Source organism: Coptis chinensis, chromosome 4 (assembly GCF_015680905.1).
Source record: "Coptis chinensis isolate HL-2020 chromosome 4, ASM1568090v1, whole genome shotgun sequence".
Taxonomy (NCBI): Eukaryota; Viridiplantae; Streptophyta; class Magnoliopsida; order Ranunculales; family Ranunculaceae; genus Coptis; species Coptis chinensis.
In genome coordinates this window covers 107737774-107755913 of record NC_141459.1, presented here as the reverse complement: position 1 = coordinate 107755913, position 18140 = coordinate 107737774, and the positions used below count along the sequence as shown (strand labels likewise).

Below are 18140 nucleotides of genomic sequence, written 5' to 3'. Positions count from 1 at the left end.
GATGGAGGATAACAAACCTGTGGTTTCTCAAGTTGAGGAATTGCAGATTATTGTTCATGAAATTCTGTAATAGGGTTACAATATCTGTAAAGGGTTTCAGAAATATAAGAACAGCCTGAAACACAAGAAAAAAGAGATGACCATGGAAGACCTCATTGTGAATCTTTGCATTGAGGAAGATAACCGAATTTCTAAAACAAAAGAAGTGACTTATGAACTGAAGTCTAAGCTAACCTTGTTACCGGAAAGTCTGGCAGTGCTAGGTCTTCTAAGAACAAAACCCTTAATACCCAGACCAACAAGAAAAAGCCCTTTTAGAACAAGAACAAGCAGTCCCAGCCTCAATTCAAGAATAAACTATATAATCTTGATATTTACTGTTATGTGTGTGGTACTCATGGTCATATTGTGGGTGACTGTAAGCACAAGAAACTTCCAAATGATTGAAAGAAAAATAAGGATAAGGCACAAGCCAATGTGGTTCAGATGGCAACTTCTCTGCTGTTGTTACTAAGGTTAACCTGGCTAGTAATATGACAGACTGGTGGCTGAAGTCCCTTATATAACATTGTGTTATGGTGGTACCTGTGGTTCTTCGATCTACTTGTTTATGGTTGTCCGATCTAAACACTGCTCCAACTCCACGCAGAACACAAAAGGCTTCTTAAAATGGGCTCGAGTTACGACTCTAGATAGATTGGCGGGAATAATACAATTCAACTTTTCACAAATATACACTGAATTGTCATTGAGATACGAGCATCATCATCATATGCGAACCCATACATGCATGCCCACTTAGCTAGTTCATGGGCAATCCCATTACAATCTTCTTCTTTAGGATAAAATCCAAATAGCTTTGAAGTAAGTTTTTATTTATGCTTTGAAGGGTTTTATTGTGGTAATTAAATTAGATTAGAAGAGTGAACTCCGTTACGAGCTTCATTCTCAATTAATGATTTTTCTATTCCGAACTCCTAAACTTTTTAATGAGGTACAAGAAATCAAGTCGTATAAATCATTAACAACTACCTAGGAATATGACCTTTGACTCTTCATTCTTTTTATTTTCATAGGGACATTTAACTTTATATGGAAAATACAAGAAATGGTTTAACACATGCTTATGGATTAAACGATTTAACCATAAATGTGCCTTATTTGTTTAAGTTAGTTGCTTAAGAACAAGTTGAACTTCGACATGGATTCTGGCCTAGTTAGACTTATAAGCTCATTTAGATTCATTCTACTTAGTAAAATGTTTAATAGGGAGGCCAATGACCTAGTCCAGTGGGCATGTCAGTTGATATGGGATCCTTGGCTCCTCGCCTCCGGCTGTATTCCTCATTTCCTCTAGTCAGTACACGGTTTGTTAAGTGGTATGAAATAAACGTCATTAAAGGTAACAAAGAACATTTTCAAGCAGTTATTCTTAATAGTTAGCATAAAATTATGAAGGTTACCATACACTACATAGTTCGAGCATTGAAGAAACAAGCCAGCCGAACATTGGCAATCTAGTGAATGTCCTCACACAAAGTATTTAATATCAAGAGTGTTGGAGTTCTAAACTGAGATTAGCAAGTCTATTGCTTGGAGTTCTAAATTGAGGTTTGTAAGCTTATTAGAAACCATATTGATTTTAACAATTAGAGTTTGGTTAGTAATAGAAGTCTGTAGGAATTAGTAAGCTGTGAAGGCTATATAAATATGTGAGGTGCAGAATGTAGAAAGATGAGGAATAAGGGTATGTTTAAGTATATGTTCCATGAGAGTGAGAATATATTGTGAGTGGGTCTTGTTTATCAAAAATTCAAGTTCAGTAGATGATTCAATATATAAAAAGTGTGTTGATTAATTCTTGCTTGTCTTCTTGTCAATTGAATTCTCTCTCATACCATTTGTTCAATCTATCTACATGTATTAAGTTTGTAAGTTTGAGATCTCAACTAAATTAGATCTCACATTTGGTATCAGAGCAAGTGTTAATTGAAGATATGGTTTGATTGATGGCAACTAATGATTCTTTTTCACATCATATGATTCCTAAGTCGTTCGATAGAAAGAATTTCGATGATTGGCGATTTCAGATGGAGATTTTGTTTAAATATCAAGATGTATGAGATATAGATGAATCGAAACTTACCGACGCAGAAAAGAAGACACTATTTGAATTTTGAGCAAAAGACTATAAAGCTTTACTGTGCATTCATCGAGCGATTGATTCTGCAGTTTATCAAAAAAATTCTTATGTTCAGTCATCAAAGAAGGCTTGGGACACTTTGTTCAATTATTACAAAGGTGCTGACAAAGTTAAAAATGTGCGTTTGCAGACTTTACGATGATAATACGAACTTTTTCAGATGGAAAAATTGGAAACATTTTCTGACTATTTTTCTAGAACTTTGGCACTTGCAAATTAGATGCGGACTAACGGAGACAAGGTAAAAGATCTCCAAATTGTGGGAAAAATTCTACGTAGTCTTTCAGATCGTTTTGACTATGTAGTAACCGTAATAGAATAATCGAAAGATGTGTCAACACTGTCTATAGAAGAATTGATGGGTTCTCTACAAGCACATGAACAAAGAATTAATGAGAAGGCTGAAAAACAAGTTGCAGTTGAAGAAGCATTACAAAGTCAGATGAACTTAAAGAAAGGTGATTCACAATCTCGTGATCATCAACAAGGCAGAAATTCAAGTAACAAAGGCATGTGGGTAACAAAGGCATGTGGCAACCTAATGGTGTACGTACTCAACGAAGAGGTAAGAACCAAAATTTTGATAAATCTCAAATTCAGTGCTACAATTGCAACGGATTTGGTCATTATTAGTCTAAGCGTTGGCTTAAGGATAATAATACTGGAAGAAACAAAGATCATATTCAATGTTATAATTGCAATAAGTTTGGTCATTATCAATCTGAGTGTGGGTTTCAAGATGAAAAAAAGGGAGGAAGGGCAACTATTACTACTGAAAATACAACAGAAGAATCTCAGACTTTGTTGTTAGCTTGCAATGCTGCAGAAGTTGATCAAAACAAGTGGTTTTTAGATACTAGGTGTAGTAATCACATGTGTGGGACTAAAGAGTTGTTTTCTGATTTGGACAAATCAATTCAGTCTGAAGTGAAGTTTGGAAATAATACATCAGTTCCAGTTATGGGAAAAGGAAAAATTGGCATTGCACTAAAATATGGTTCTCAAAATCATATTTCGGATGTGTATTAGATCCCAGGTTTGCATTAAAATTTGTTGAGTATGGGCCAATTATCTGAAAAGGGGTATGATATGTGGATTTCTAATGGAGTTTGCACGTACTATAATTGATAGCACGAAAAGATTATTGGCTAAGGTACATATGATTAAAAAAACATTTATTTTAGTTAAATATCCAGTATGGAAAAGTATATTGCTTTAATTCTATCGTGAATAGTGAATCTTGGTTGTGGCATATGCGGTTGGGGCATATAAACTTTAAAGTTTGGAATTGCTTGCAAAGAAAGAGATGGTTTCAGGGTTGCCGGGTATTGATGTTCCTGATAATAGATATGAAAGTTGTATCATTGGGAAGCAACATCGAGACCCTTTTTCCAGTTGGAAAATCTTGGAGAGTTAGACAACCACTGAAGTTGGTTCATTTGGATTTGTGTGGGCCTCTTGAAGTTCCTTCACATGGAGGTAATCGGTATTTTATTACTTTCATTGATGACTATAGTAGAAAGGCATGGGTTTATTTGTTGAAACAAAAATTCGAAGCTTTTGTTACCTTTAAAAATTCAAAGCTTATGTTGAGAATCAGATTGGTTATCAGCTTAAAGTGTTGAACAAACAGATAGGCCAGGGTACAAAGTATACAGTTGTTTCTGAGTATTTTGTAGAGTGTGGTATTCAACATTAGATCGATGACCGCTAGATACACTCCTCAACAAAACAAGATAGCTGAAAGGAAGAACATAACTATTATGGATATGGTTCATGCTATGCGTAAAGAGAAGTCTTTGCCTAAAGTATTTTGTGGTGAGGCAGTTGCATGTGCTATATATTTGTTGAATAGGCATACGTCCTACAAGGAGTGTTTGGAATATAACTCCGGAGGAAGCATGGAGTGGTAGAAGACCAAATGTTCGTCATCTTAGGGTGTTTGGGTGCATTGCATATGCACATATTCCTAACGAGCTGAACTTCTTAAAAAGCTTGATGATAAAGGTGAGAAGTGCATTTTTATTGGCTACAATAATGTTACAAAAGACTACAAATTATATAATCCAGATACAAGAAAGTTGATTATAAGTCGTGATGTTATATTTGATGAGCATGGTGTGTGGGATTGGGGTTCAAGAAAAGAAGTATATGCGGTAATACCAATTGTTGCTCCAAATTCATCTGTTGAGACATCTATTCAGCCTTTTGTACAACCTGTTAGCACTCCCAGATCTAGTGATAGATCCATCTCCAGAAGATATAGCACCACCACAAGGGGAATTGGCATCTTCTCTACCTCAATGTCAGACTGTTTTGCCTGCACGTCTACAAGATTGTATTTTGTCTAAAGATACAGATGCATCCGATGAATAAATTGTAAATTTCAACTCTTTGCAGATTGTGATCCAGTCCTTTTTGAACAAACAGCTCAGGATGACAGATGGGTACAAGCTATGGATGAAGAACTTAGTGCTATTGAAAAGAACAACACATGGGAACTCATAACTCTTCCACATGGCAAAAAAGCAATTGGTGTCAAGTGGGTGTTCAAGACAAAGTACAACTCCGATGGGGAAGTAGATCGTTATAAAGCCAGGTTAGTAGCAAAAGGTTACAAGCAAAAGCCAAGTATTGATTATTTTGAAGTCTTTGCTCCTGTTGCTAGACTTGACATTGTTCGTATGCTACTCGTTTTGGCTGCAAAATTTAGTTAGAAAATTTATCAGATGGATGTCAAATCTTCTTTCTTAAATGGTGTTTTAGAAGAAGAGGTATATGTTGAACAACCTGCATGATATTTACAGAAAGGGAAGGAAACACAAGTTTACAAATTGAAGAAGGCCTTGTATGGCCTAAAACAAGCTCCCAGGGCGTGGTATACGAGGATTGATTTGTATTTTTGTGGTAATGGGTTTCAAAAGTGTCCATATGAACACACTTTATATGTCAAAGCTAACTCGAATGGCGGTTTCCTTATTGTGTGTTTATATGTGGATGATTTGATTTTTACTGGCAGTGATGTGAAGATGACTGAAGAGTTTAGGGAGGCTATGATTAAGCAGTTTGAGATGACTGATATGGGGTTAATGTCCTATTTTTTGGGACTCGAAGTGATCCAACGAGATGATGGAATATTTGTTTCATAAAGGAAATATGCACAAGATGTTTTAGAACGTTTTCAGATGGAATTGTGCAAGTCTATCATGACAATAGTTGAGGATAAGTTAAAACTAGTCAAAGATGGTACAAGAGAATTTGTTAACCCCACTTATTTTAAAAGGTTAGTAGGAAATCTTCATTACTTGACTTCTACTAGACCAGATATCATGTATGGAGTTGGGATAATTAGCATATTCATGGAGTCTCCACACCAGTCTCATTTGCAAGCAGCAAAGCGCATATTACGCTATATTCAAGGTACGCAGGACTATTGTATTTTTTACTCAACATCTCATAGTAGTGCACTTGTTGGTTATACAGATAGTGATTGGGCTGGTGATATAGAAAAAAGGAAGAGCACTTCAGGCTATGCATTTCATATGGGCTCAAGAGTTTTTTCATGGTCTTCTAAAAAGCAACAAGCTTTGTCATCAGCTGAAGCAGAGTATATTGCAGCAGCTTATTGTGCTACTCAAGCAGTGTGATTATGAAGGATGTTGGAAGAATTGAAGCAGAAGCAAGAGATTCCGACAAAGATTGTGTGTGACAACAAGTCGGCTATTGCACTCACGAAGAATTCAATTTTTCATGGGAGGAGTAAACACATTGATATCAAGTATCATTGCATTCGTGAACTTGTTAAGGAGAACGAAATTGTTTTGGAATTCTGCCCATCCAGTGATCAAGTAGCTGATATTTTTACTAAGCCATTGAAGACCAATACATTTATCAAGTTGCAAAAGATGTTGGGAATGGTCTCATTGAGAGATCTCAATTTAAGGGAGGCTGCTAGAATTATAAATTGAGTTCTTGTACGTTGTGTAATCTCAATTTAAGGGAGGCTGTTGGAGTTCTAATTGAGATTAGCAAGTCTATTGCTTGGAGTTATAAATTGAGGTTTGTAAGCTTATTAGAAACCATATTGGTTTTAGCAATTAGAGTTTGGTTAGTAATAGAAGATTGTAGGAATTAGTAAGGTTGTGAAGGCTATATAAATATGTGAGGTGCATAACGTAGAAAGATGAGGAATAAGGGTATGTTTAAGTATATGTTCCGTGAGAGTGAGAATATATTGTGAGTAGGTCTTGTTTATCAAAAGTTCAAGTTCTGTAGATGATTCAATATATAAAAAGTGCATTGATTAATTCTTGATTGTCTTTTTGTCAATTGATTTCTTTCTCATATCATTTGTTCAATCTATCTACACGTATTAAGTCTGCAAGTTTGAGATCTCAACTAAATTAGATCTCACATAGAGCACGAATTAGCAGAACCATAATTCTATATATGTATTCAGGAAAATCTTCATATTGAGATCATTAGTTTTGTTTCTGTGTTTTCCAAGTCTAACACTTTCAGGGTGGGTTTACCATGCAATGCCAAAATAAACTCCAACAAGCTTTAAAGTATTTTGGGATTGCTTTAAAATTCGTTGCTCAACCAAACTCACAATCATAATCTTCCTTGAGCAGTGCTTCAAATCAACTTATTCACTTATAGTTATCAATGACCGCATGACTTAGAATTTAGGAAAAGAGATGAACAAAGAAGTGTAAGCTACAAATTTAGCAATGCAAAATGACTCAACTTTTGCAGAACAAGGACTAGTGGTCGACCATGCAGCTTCTTACGCACTATGGTTGTCCAGACTCCAAAAATGTGGTGTGGATTCATATGAATACAGGTGCAAGGCCCACAGCCCACTGCTCCATAATCAATGCCATTTTGGAAATAGCATGAGTTATAGCCTACTAGGGCTCCCAACTCATAACATTTTTAGCTCCTATTTAAATTTTAAATTAAATTTTAAATGGGGCACCAAATGAGATATCCTAGCATAACTGGTCAGCCCTAACTTCTTAGGTGACCTATTTGTTTATTAGGTGACCTATTTTAGTTGGCCACAACATCTCTATGCTATATGATAGCCAGGTTTTTAGGAACCTTCTCTACTGTCGAGTAGGCAATTGATGATTTCCCTATTTGCTCCCTCCTTCCCTTTATTAATAATTTAGAAGAACCTATTTAATGTCTCTTAAATTATATAATTATTTCTCATTTCTCTCACTGAAATTAGAACAAGTTCTTTTTTATTAAGAATTTAGAAAAACCTCACTAATGTCACTTAAATAACACAACTATTCATATTTTGAAAAAAAAAAAAAAAAAAAAGATGATGAGCCCCTGCCCTCCCCTATATAATTACAATTACCAATTCCAATTAAAATCCGAAGACCATACTAACTATTGATCTCGAAAGACAGGTTTCAAGACATTAGAAAAAAAAACTAGCAAAAACAATTTTTCCATGTTACAATGACCAAAAAAATACCCCAACTGACACTAAATAAGTAAATATAGGTACTAGTAGTTGATTGATACCAATGAAGATTCACCTTAAACCCAAAATATTTCTTCTTAAACCCTTAATAAACCTTTCCTCCAAAACTCTAAAACCTTAAATTCTGTAATTTCAGTCCACCCCAACATCCTAAAATCTGGATTCCTGAATCATACCATTACAACAAACCATCTTCTGAACGCCTATGTAAGATTTTATAATATTAAAGATGCTCAAAAGCCGAATGTCGTTTCTTGGACATCTCTCATGTCTGGTTATATTAACAGTAGAAAATCTCAAAAGGCTCTTGGGGTTTTTGAAATGATGTTAAAAAGTCATGTTCTGCCTAATTCGTATACATTCACTACTGTCATAAATGCTTGCTCCATTCTCGTTGAAAATGGTAGAAAAATTTATGCCCATGTTGAGATTATTGGCTTAAAAGATGATATTGGAGTTTGTACTTCGCTTATCAATATGTATGGGAAGTGTAATGATGTTGTTGAAGCTTGTAAAGTTTTTGATACGATGGTTTATAGGAATGTAGTTTCTTGGACTTCTATTATAGCATTGTATGTGCAGAATGCATTAGGGGAGAATGCACTTTCGTTGTTTAGGGAATTTATTGTGTCAATGTCGCAGAATCATTTTACTTTAGGAAGCATTATTAGTGCTTCTGCAAGCTTGGGTAGGTTAGCTGCAGGGAAAGTGACACATGGAGCTGTATTTCGCCGTGGTTATGATGGTAGTAATGTGATTGCGAGTACACTGGTTGACATGTACGCCAAATGTGGTTGCATTACATATTTGAATAAGGTTTTTCGGATGATTCAGAACCCATCTGTTATTCCTTATACATCAATGATTGTGGGAGGTGCAAAGTATGGGCAGGGGAATTTGTCACTAGACCTCTTTCAAGAGATGCTTGAAAGGGGAATTAAACCCAATGATGTAACTTTTCTTGGCGTTTTGCATGCTTGTAACCATTCAGGTCTTGTTGACATAGGCCTTGAATATTTGAATTCAATGTACACAAAGGCACAAAGCATGGGATAGTTCCTGATGCAAAACATTACATCTGCACTGTTGATATGCTCGGTCGCACAGGTTGCCTTGATGAAGCTCACCAGTTGGCTAAGACTATTCGTACAGAAGCCAAAGAGGCGGCATTGTTGTGGGGTTCACTTCTATCGGCTAGTAGGACTCATGGAAGGTTAGATATCACTGTTGAGGCTGGACAAAGGCTAATCGATTCAAACCAACAAGTTGCAGGTGCATATGTGACAATGTCAAATACATTTGCAAAAATTGGGAAGTGGGAGAATGCCTATAAAATACAGTCTGAGATGAAGCGACATGGTATCCGAAAAGAACCTGGGTGTAGTTGGGTTGAGATCAAAGATGCAACTTACATATTCTATGCAGGAGATTTGTCTTCATGCACGCAAGAAGCAGAAATCACGACTGTATTGAAGGAACTAGAACTGAGAATGAAGGAGAGGGGGTATGTAAGGAATGGACAAAATCCTTGAAGAGGATAGGAATGTTATAACCTGCTTTGTCCTTCTTTTTTGAAGATTCTGTGTATTTTTTGTAATTTTGGTTCTTTCTTGTTTTCCATTTTCTCTTTGTAGATGAAAGCTCTGCACTGGATGCTCTGTGCACTTTGTCAGATTTGTCCATGAAGCTTGCCCCAACATCCGCTATTGAATCGGGTATGCGTAGTGATTCTCTTCTTCTTCTTCTTCTTTAATTATTGTCTACAGGTCTACATCATATCATTGTAAGTGAAAGGAACTAATATGATCTTTGTAGTTCATTTTTGTACAGTACTCTATTCTTGGAGTATGACACTTTTTCTGGTTGTAATTTGACTGTGTGCACCACATTTGTGGGTGTGAGTAATTATATCTTTAAAACTTGTAGACTTTTAGTATAGAACCTTATGTTCTGGTTTAACATGATCTCACATGTGTAAAGTTTGAGTTTTTCTTTGCTTTTTTTTTTTTTTTTTTTTTGGTTAAGGCTATAACTGTTATTGATCTGTCTGTGTAGAATCATCTGTGCAGTTTAAGGAAGAAAAGACAACATCCAATGTGGTTGAGAAGTCTAGCAGACCTGAAGCTATGTCTGGAAACCATCAAAGAGGAAAAGCGAAAATGTCAGGGGATAAAGGGCACAAGTCACCAGCTGGGGTCGACAATAGTGCTCATAAAAACATTCAAAGAAAAGAAGATTCTGGATTTGATCTTAGTGCTGTTTCTGAGGCAAATGAAAATTAAAAAAAGAAAGCGCAAGTCCTTCATTGCAAAAGTAAGAAGTTGGTGCTAACTCTTTTTACCCTTCATGGACTTTGTCGTGCTTCCTTGCCACTTATTGATACCCTTATGTTTTCCAATATTTGTGTGTAGAATGAGTTGATGATGTCACATTATATGTTTTGCTTCATCCCGCTATCTCTTTGAGTCAAGACCTCACAGAAACACTACTCCTCAAGAGTTAGTAGACTCTATGACACTCATGATGACTGGATATTTGAAGGTAACAAAGGTGTTGTCGGATAAGTATTCTTTGAATTTTTACAGTTTAGTGTCTTATCATATCGAAATTTTTAACATAACATAGGTGGATAGTATGCTCAATGCTGATCAATGATCCTGCACCATTTTTATATTAGAAAGAAGACTCTCTATTTTTATTTTTATTTTATTATATTATATTTTCAGAGGCTCTATAACCTTGGAGCGCGTAAATTTCTCGTGGTGGGTATTCCGGCAGTAGGATGTTGTCCATTTCAGAGAAACCAAAACAAAACAGGGGGTGGTTGCAAAGAGGAATCAAATTACTGGTCTAATAAATACAATGAGGGTGCTAAGTCTATGTTGCAGGCAATGAAAACTGAGTTCAAAGACGTTAACTATGCCTTCTCTGACTCTTACAATATCGTGCTCAACTTCATTCAAAAGCCTGCTAATTATGGTACAACTTCCTTTGCTCTGCTTTGTTAAGAAGTTAAAAGAGAGTCATAAACGAAGTCTTTCCTCACTTTTCTGGGTTTCCGTTTAACAGGATTTGTTGAAGTGAAAGCGGCTTGTTGTGGACTAGGAAACCTTAATGCTGATGTTCCTTGCATCCCCATATCACAGTACTGTCCCAAAAGGACAGATCATGTGTTCTGGGATCTCTTCCATCCAACAGAAGCAACTGTTAAAATCTTTATAGATATCATTTTCGACAATTCTCAACAGTACGTGTCCCCAGTCAATGTGAGACAGCTATTGTGGAATCGAGGTAAAAAGCCGAAACCCCGATTGTAGAATCGAGGTAATTTATCCACCCCGATTGTTTTTCAGTTTTGTTTAACACCACTACAAAACATTGACGAAGCATCAAATCATGTTCGAAATGTTTTCTGACGTGTCTAATTGTGGCAAAGTATATAACAACATTTGAAATATTTACTTTAGATGATGTTGAAGATGTTACTGCTTTTAAGTGTTTGATTCATCGATCGTTTTGCTAAAAATTGAGCTTTTAAAATCTAACTTGCAAAACAATTTACTTTTTTGTCAACTTTGCCGGCTTTGGAGTCCGGTTAGTGTTGAGCTGTCATTTTAATGAGAGTAGCCTGGTCGTGATTGTTCAAGCCTTCTTTTGTGTCTTCTTTTGCTTTTGTACTGACCATATTATTATCTGTTCTAACCTTCTCCATTTGAAATCTGTACATGATGCACTCTTGTGGTCATTCCTCTGTAATTTCAGCTGTTTTCAAGTCTTTGACATGTTTTTTAATGGAAAATGAATGCATTCGATTGCATTTGTAAATACAGTTATCTTCAAATTCTAGAAATATGATTAAAACTTATCTTAGGCATGCATTGCAGTAAATAATATATTTTGTTTCTCCTTCATAGCCAGCATTACCAGTGTTTCCAAAATGGTTGACGTGCCATGGCCGTGTCTTGCGTCTTTGTTTTTCATGTTTTCATTCGATGTCCATCATTGGGTCTCATCTGTAGATCATGTTTCCAGAATCTAAAATCTGGGGCTGAATAACTGGATTTTTTTATTAATGTAAAAACTCAGAACTGGCCCGTGGGATCTCTTCTCTTCTTTTCGCTCGGTTTTCTCTCGAACAAACTCTCGCCTTCCAGCACTTCCACAGCCACTCTTCATCACTCTCTTAACTCCCAGCTGGTCCATACGATCTCATCTCATCTCATCTCCGGCTCCATTTTCACCGCGTGTGCTTCCTTCCTATCCAGCTCCATTCTCTACCTTTATCTCTCCACAGACCAAGCGACTTTCTGGGGTAAGAATTCCTTCAAACTGTTTTTGTTGTTGTTCAAGTCTCGAGCATCCACTTTGTTGTTGTTGTTGTTGTTGTTTGCTCAAATGTTAACTGAAAAAGTTCTTTCCTTGACTCTGAAAAAGTTGTAAAGTTTGATGTTTGATGGGTTGATGAGGTTGTTGACAAAGTTTGATGTTTGATGGGTTGTTAGGAACACTGAAAGAACTTATACGTGAGCTTATAGAGCTTACACCCTTAGTTTAAAAACACTGAAAACACTGGGAGTTCTTTGTATTGGTAAAACACATAAAACATTGAGCAAAGTGTTGCAAAGTGCTACAGCCAAGTTGTAAAGTTGTAAAGGTGAACACCTCGAGTGCTTCTGAGTCATTTTTAATACAAATGGACGTGATAATGAACCCACTGCTGTTTTGTTGAAATGTTAGAGTTGAATTTGAACCTGAATACTAAACAATGTCCACATTCACATTGTGTCTGCCAACCTCACCACTGTCCAACTAACTTTCTTAGTTGTCAAATGCCTATATATTCTTCCCAGTTTTTTCTCTACATTCCCGTTTCACATTCTCAGGGAAGATAGTCTAACTAAACTCTTAAACAAGAAGAAGAAATGGGGTTGGGTATAAAAACACAGAAAGTATTGTTGTTGGAGGAACTTATAGAGAAAGCTGGTGGATGTGCTGTTGTTGATAGAGGTTTCGCTACACAACTTGAAAAACATGGCACTTCTATTAATGACCCTCTTTGGAGTGCTCTCTGCTTGATCAAAAATCCTCAACTCATTAAGAAGGTATGGCTTTCTACTCCATTCTTTGATTCTAATTGTTTGACTGAAAATTTAATTTGATCTTAGCCATTATATTCTGTTCATATTTGGAGTTGATGATATGAAATTTTGTTTCTCAATACGCTCTTCTGTATGTGTTTATAGGTGCATTTAGAATATTTGGAGGCTGGTGCAGATATATTAGTAACGTCTTCATATCAGGTAATTTTAATTACTTCAAACAAGTTTGATCCCTTATGATCTGAACAGAACAACTAATTTTACTGAGTTTTGAAATATTCAAACTTTGATTTAGTGGCTCAATACTACGATGAGGTTTTGCAGCCAATGTGCTTTGCTTCAGGGTGGGCAGTAACTTCTGTAGGGTGATTTATTAAGTTAATTAGAATTCGATACATCGTTTTTTGTTGGAAGGTTTGGATGGATAATGTCGAATACAAGAGAAAACGAAGGACCTAATGTTTTCTATATTTTTTTCAAACACAATTAGTATTATGAAAATAATTTGATTGCACCATTTGGAAAATTTTGGCAGTAGAAATTTTGTCTTTGTTAGGCTATATTGGAGTGCTGAGGGAATTGGTCTATGTGGAGTTGTGGACTATGGTGGTGGACTGGTGGCTAATAAGCCGTCAAACAATTTAGTTCTTGCCTAAAGTTAATTCGTGACCAAACTACATTCTATGAGTCAAATCTTCAGATGCTTGATAATCAAAGTAACACAAGTTAGTGAAGTTACACTCTTTAGCCAAGGCAATGGAGAGAGTTGGCAAGGAGGGTGTTATTACTATTGCTGTAAGTTGTTGAAATTAGCCCCATTTCTCTTTCCTTCATCCCTTCTCTCAAAACAAGGCACAAAAACTTTTCTGAGAGAAGCTAATGACCCAGCACTTTCTGTAATGGCTAGATTTGAGAAGATGATTGGAGAAGCACAAGATACAATTTGCCAAGCGATTGAGGTGGCGGATAGCGGTGCCAAGTTTAGAAAGGATGTTTGGTCGAGAGCCGGTGGAGGTGGTGGGATTAGTAGAGTTTTACAATAGGGTAGTGTTTGGGAGAAAGCTGGTGTTATTAATGTTTCTGTTATTTATGGTGAAATGCCTCCTGAAGCTTATAGAGTTGCTAAGGGCGATGCTTCCCTTCTTTGCTGCTGGCATCAGCTCGGTGATTGTGTGCAAATGTAGTTGAATTGAAATAAATATGATAGGACTAGATTTTTATTATAACAAATGCATCAACTGATATGCATTTTATATCTACTTTTCAGGTTTTGCATCCGAAGAATCTTTTTGCACCGACGTTACATTTTAATTACCGCTACTTTGAAACGGATGCTCCTAAAGGTACTCTATTTGCATTGTTATATTATTACTCCAATTTATACTTTCCATGGATATGTGTCAATGAATTCGTTGCTCATATACCAAGGTAAGGTACTTCTGTTTTCCCCAGTAAAAAACCTTAAGTTTGGTACTTAAAATTGTTTTGTTGGTTTTTTTCTTTTAGTTTGTAAGGTGTCTAGATCTTGGTTATCCCCAGTTTAAATCTCATTTTTTGCTGGTTGCTTCCAAAGTGTACTCCTTTTAATAGAATCTTAGATCCACACTTCCACTGTGAACTTCTTAAATCCACCTTAGAAGTGGCGGGCATTGTCAGCTAAGCATTTTGTTGATGGTCACCAATCTTCTTAGGAATGTGACAATGTCTTATCACCCCATTCAACTGTTGCCTGAGCCACGTACATTAGATTCATGGATGAAGCTATTACTTATGTTGAAGTCTCTTTCTGCCTGCAGCATCGAGGTGAGAGGCGTGGGCTAGGGGGGATATTTTTCGATGACCTTAATAATTATGATCAGGAGATGCTTCTTGGCTTTGCCACAGGTGACTCTTGCAATTATTTAGTTCCTCTGTCCGGATGATGATTTTGTTATTGTGGTGTTCTATCCGCCAGTTCTACGTATAGCTGACATATTAATGGAAGAAAAAATCACTTGATAAATGTGGAAGCTGGTCACACGGTAGTGGGAGGTCACACGGTAGTGGCTTTCATGGGTAAGGTTTAAATTTAGTTAGTATTCCATTGTCAAACTCAAAATATATATGCTTATATGCTAATGGCAATGGCAATGATCATTATTTGCAGAAGGATATTGTTGGAGTAGGACAAGTGAAAGACAAGTGCTTCAGATTCGTTACAAGTATTTGGAAGCCGTGCTTAGACAAGAGGTTGCGTTTTTCGATTCACAAGAAGCTACTACTTCAGAGATCATCAACAGTATATCCAAGGATACTTCACTCATACAAGAGGTTCTAAGTGAAAAGGTGCTATTATTAATCATCCTCATCTACAACATCATTATATTTATTTAATTTGTTCTATGTCTGTCCATTACAATAATACGACACAATGAGACAACATATGAGTATAAAGAGAATGTGTAAGATTCTTAAAATCTGAGTTCATGGTTAACCATTATATATAGTGTCCATTAGAAATTGTTTTCTTTCTTTCCTCATAACTTAGAAAAAAAAAGTTTTCTTTCTTCATATGGTAAGGTTTCTATGCTTGAGAAGTTATTCGAACAGTATAATCTGATAAGATTCAACCAGTTTCTGAATCCAAACACTCAACTCGCTGGAAAGTTTTAGCGAATTGTGCCCACTAGGATGTTTTTTTTTAGTGAAGAGCCAACAAGGATTCTTCAGTATGCTACCTTTGATGCAAATAATAATAGCAAAAGTCTTTCGCTGTGATGGTAAGAAGTAGAGGGACCTTTGGATGCTATTCAAATATTGCAACAAAACAGTATTAACGTACACTTCCTAAGAGAAAAAGTTAAAGTTCTTGGAGCCCTCATTTATGTTATAGATTTATATATATCGAGATAATAGTTGCACGCTATTAATTGTTTTTTTTTTATCAATCATGTTCTACGGGCTGGCAGCAGACCCATGCCGAATAAAAATATGATGGAATTAACAATGAATAAGTAATTTTAGTCACTTCACTATATGATATAATTTAAGGACATTCCCCCATTAATTAAAGCTAATGGAGCATCTGATCTTCTTGTCTTGCAGGTGCCTATATTTTTAATGCACACATCTGTATTTATGTCAGGACTTGCATTCTCAATTTACTTTTCTTGGAGACTTGCCTTAGTATCCCTTCCTTTGATGATTCTACTAATCATTTCGGGACTGATCTATGGGAAGTACCTGATCTATTTATCTAAGAAATCCTACAAAGAATATAGTAAAGCAAATACCATTGTCGAACAAGCGCTAAGTTCAATCAAGACTGTCTATTCATTCACTGCAGAGAGGAGGATTGTGGAGAGGTACTCCGTGATATTGGATAGAACAGTGATATTGCATTGACCTAATTTGGCTTCTACTTAGACGGTTGTACAGTTGTACCTTCAATTGGTTGTTGTTCTGTTCTCTTGCATGGTTGAAAAGTACTATATGAAGTGTTTAGGATATCCATGGCAGTGTTGGTATTGTTTTTGTTTTTTGTTATTTACATATTTTCTCTGAAGAATGTACCAATAGCAGGTATACTTAAAAGCAAAACATTTAATATATACCCAACTTGCCATTCAAATATAGAATCTTAATTACAACGCATGAATGATGATACATATATACAACGAAAATAAAAATATGAGATAATCATCTCTTTTCTTGTTTATTATTTTTTTTTTTTTGGTGCTACACCCAAGTGACTTCTGGGCTGCCTACATACCTTGGAGGCCAGGGGACATGAAATCCTGCCTCACTTATTGGGATCAAGCTAACACGTAGTTCTAAAAAAAATTAAACGGTAAAGATGGGCAGAGTCTGGATTACTACGTAAAATACGAGAGACCCAGTAGATAGTCCATCTTTGAGTCTAAATCACCAAGTAACTGGGCGTTTGCTGGATTGTTGCTGGATTGTTAAAAACGGCTGTGGTCAACCCCTTTTTTAAAATTTACCCAATAACAATTCAATTTCCTCCAACATTTTAATAATGAAAAGAAAAACTTCTAAGTAAAGATTGAATTCGACTCATAGTCGTCACATATCATTGGCATTGAGGAACGAAAGTAAAATATATTTGTTCTTATAACATAAGACTCTAACTCTCATGACAACCCAATGATGACCATTAAACCATGATAAACCAATGTAGGATCATTCAATAGAGTATATTGAAACAATATTAGCATGAAAATGGTCATTGTTTATTAGTGAACTAGTGATAACTTTTATGTCCACATAATTGTTTTGAGTAAGAACCATTTATGCTAACATCTATACTTCTATTATATATACTAGCTAAATATATACTAGCAAAATGCATATGGATGGCAAATATAACTTATTATAGAGTATGGGAACATAATTTGGCAAATTTTTTATTAAAATTATGTAAGCATACTTACAATTCACATTATGCCTGAGCATACGCACAACGCGATCGCAGCTGTTTAACATTTTATTTAAAAGGAACTCCAATTCTATTTGATTTCTTAGGATAATTTCTTATAAAGAAAAATATGTAAATAATATACTTATAAGTTTACATCCAAAACACACGTACTTTGAGCCTTTCAATTATGTTTATCAGACTCATCCTAGCAAGTGAATGTTACAGATGAGAAAGACAAAAAGTTAGGCATCAACACATTCACTGAAATCAGCATACAAATATACAATCCTTAGGTATTGCCTTCAAAGAATGGAACATATTAACCTCCAAAGGTTAATCATTTGGTTTGTTATTCATCCATCCAAAAAATGGAGTTACAATGCCACCTGAGGCATATTTCTATGTATTAGAAAGAGTCATACGCAGTCTACATAGGATAGTACACCAATAGTAATTAAAGTACACCCCTTAGTCACAGTAGTAGGTCTCTCTGACTTGTCCTCTTCTATAATAGCTGCTATGTTGCAATCATCTACTCAACATGGAGACCATCTCTTGCACCCCTCAAGTGATGATGGATCAGCACTGATATGTTGCATGGTCCATATACATCAAGAACTTGTCCCAACGCTTTACAAAAACACTCTTCAAAATCTAGCAATTCACCTTGAGAGTCAGATAATGTGAGTCTACTGGCATTTAAGTATCAAACACTTCGACGTCTCTACAACATGGAGAGAGCTGAACTTCAAAGCAGATAAATCTTGCAATAGAAGCGATGTCCTCTCTCGAAATGAGAGAATATGGTGGGATGATTGACCTAGCTTGCTCATGTGAAGGCTAGCAGGCTTAGTGCTCAGTGCTTCCTGCTCGCTTTCTTGCTTTAATAGCCCCAAGGAGCTTGATTTTAACTGA

General features: G+C 36.0%; 1 pseudogene across 1 annotated transcript; it reads left to right on the top strand.

The window, feature by feature from the left end:
* Nucleotides 1–7787: 7787 nt before the first annotated feature.
* LOC147506847 (pentatricopeptide repeat-containing protein At4g15720 pseudogene) lies at nucleotides 7788–16473 on the top strand (annotated as a pseudogene). The gene is made up of 11 exons (XR_015221173.1): nucleotides 7788–9210; nucleotides 9341–9421; nucleotides 9762–10019; nucleotides 10118–10247; nucleotides 10433–10685; nucleotides 10776–12808; nucleotides 12950–13006; nucleotides 14073–14148; nucleotides 14602–14860; nucleotides 14952–15130; nucleotides 15890–16473. The product of XR_015221173.1 is annotated as a pentatricopeptide repeat-containing protein At4g15720 pseudogene (transcript).
* The last annotated feature ends 1667 nt before the right edge of the window (nucleotides 16474–18140 follow it).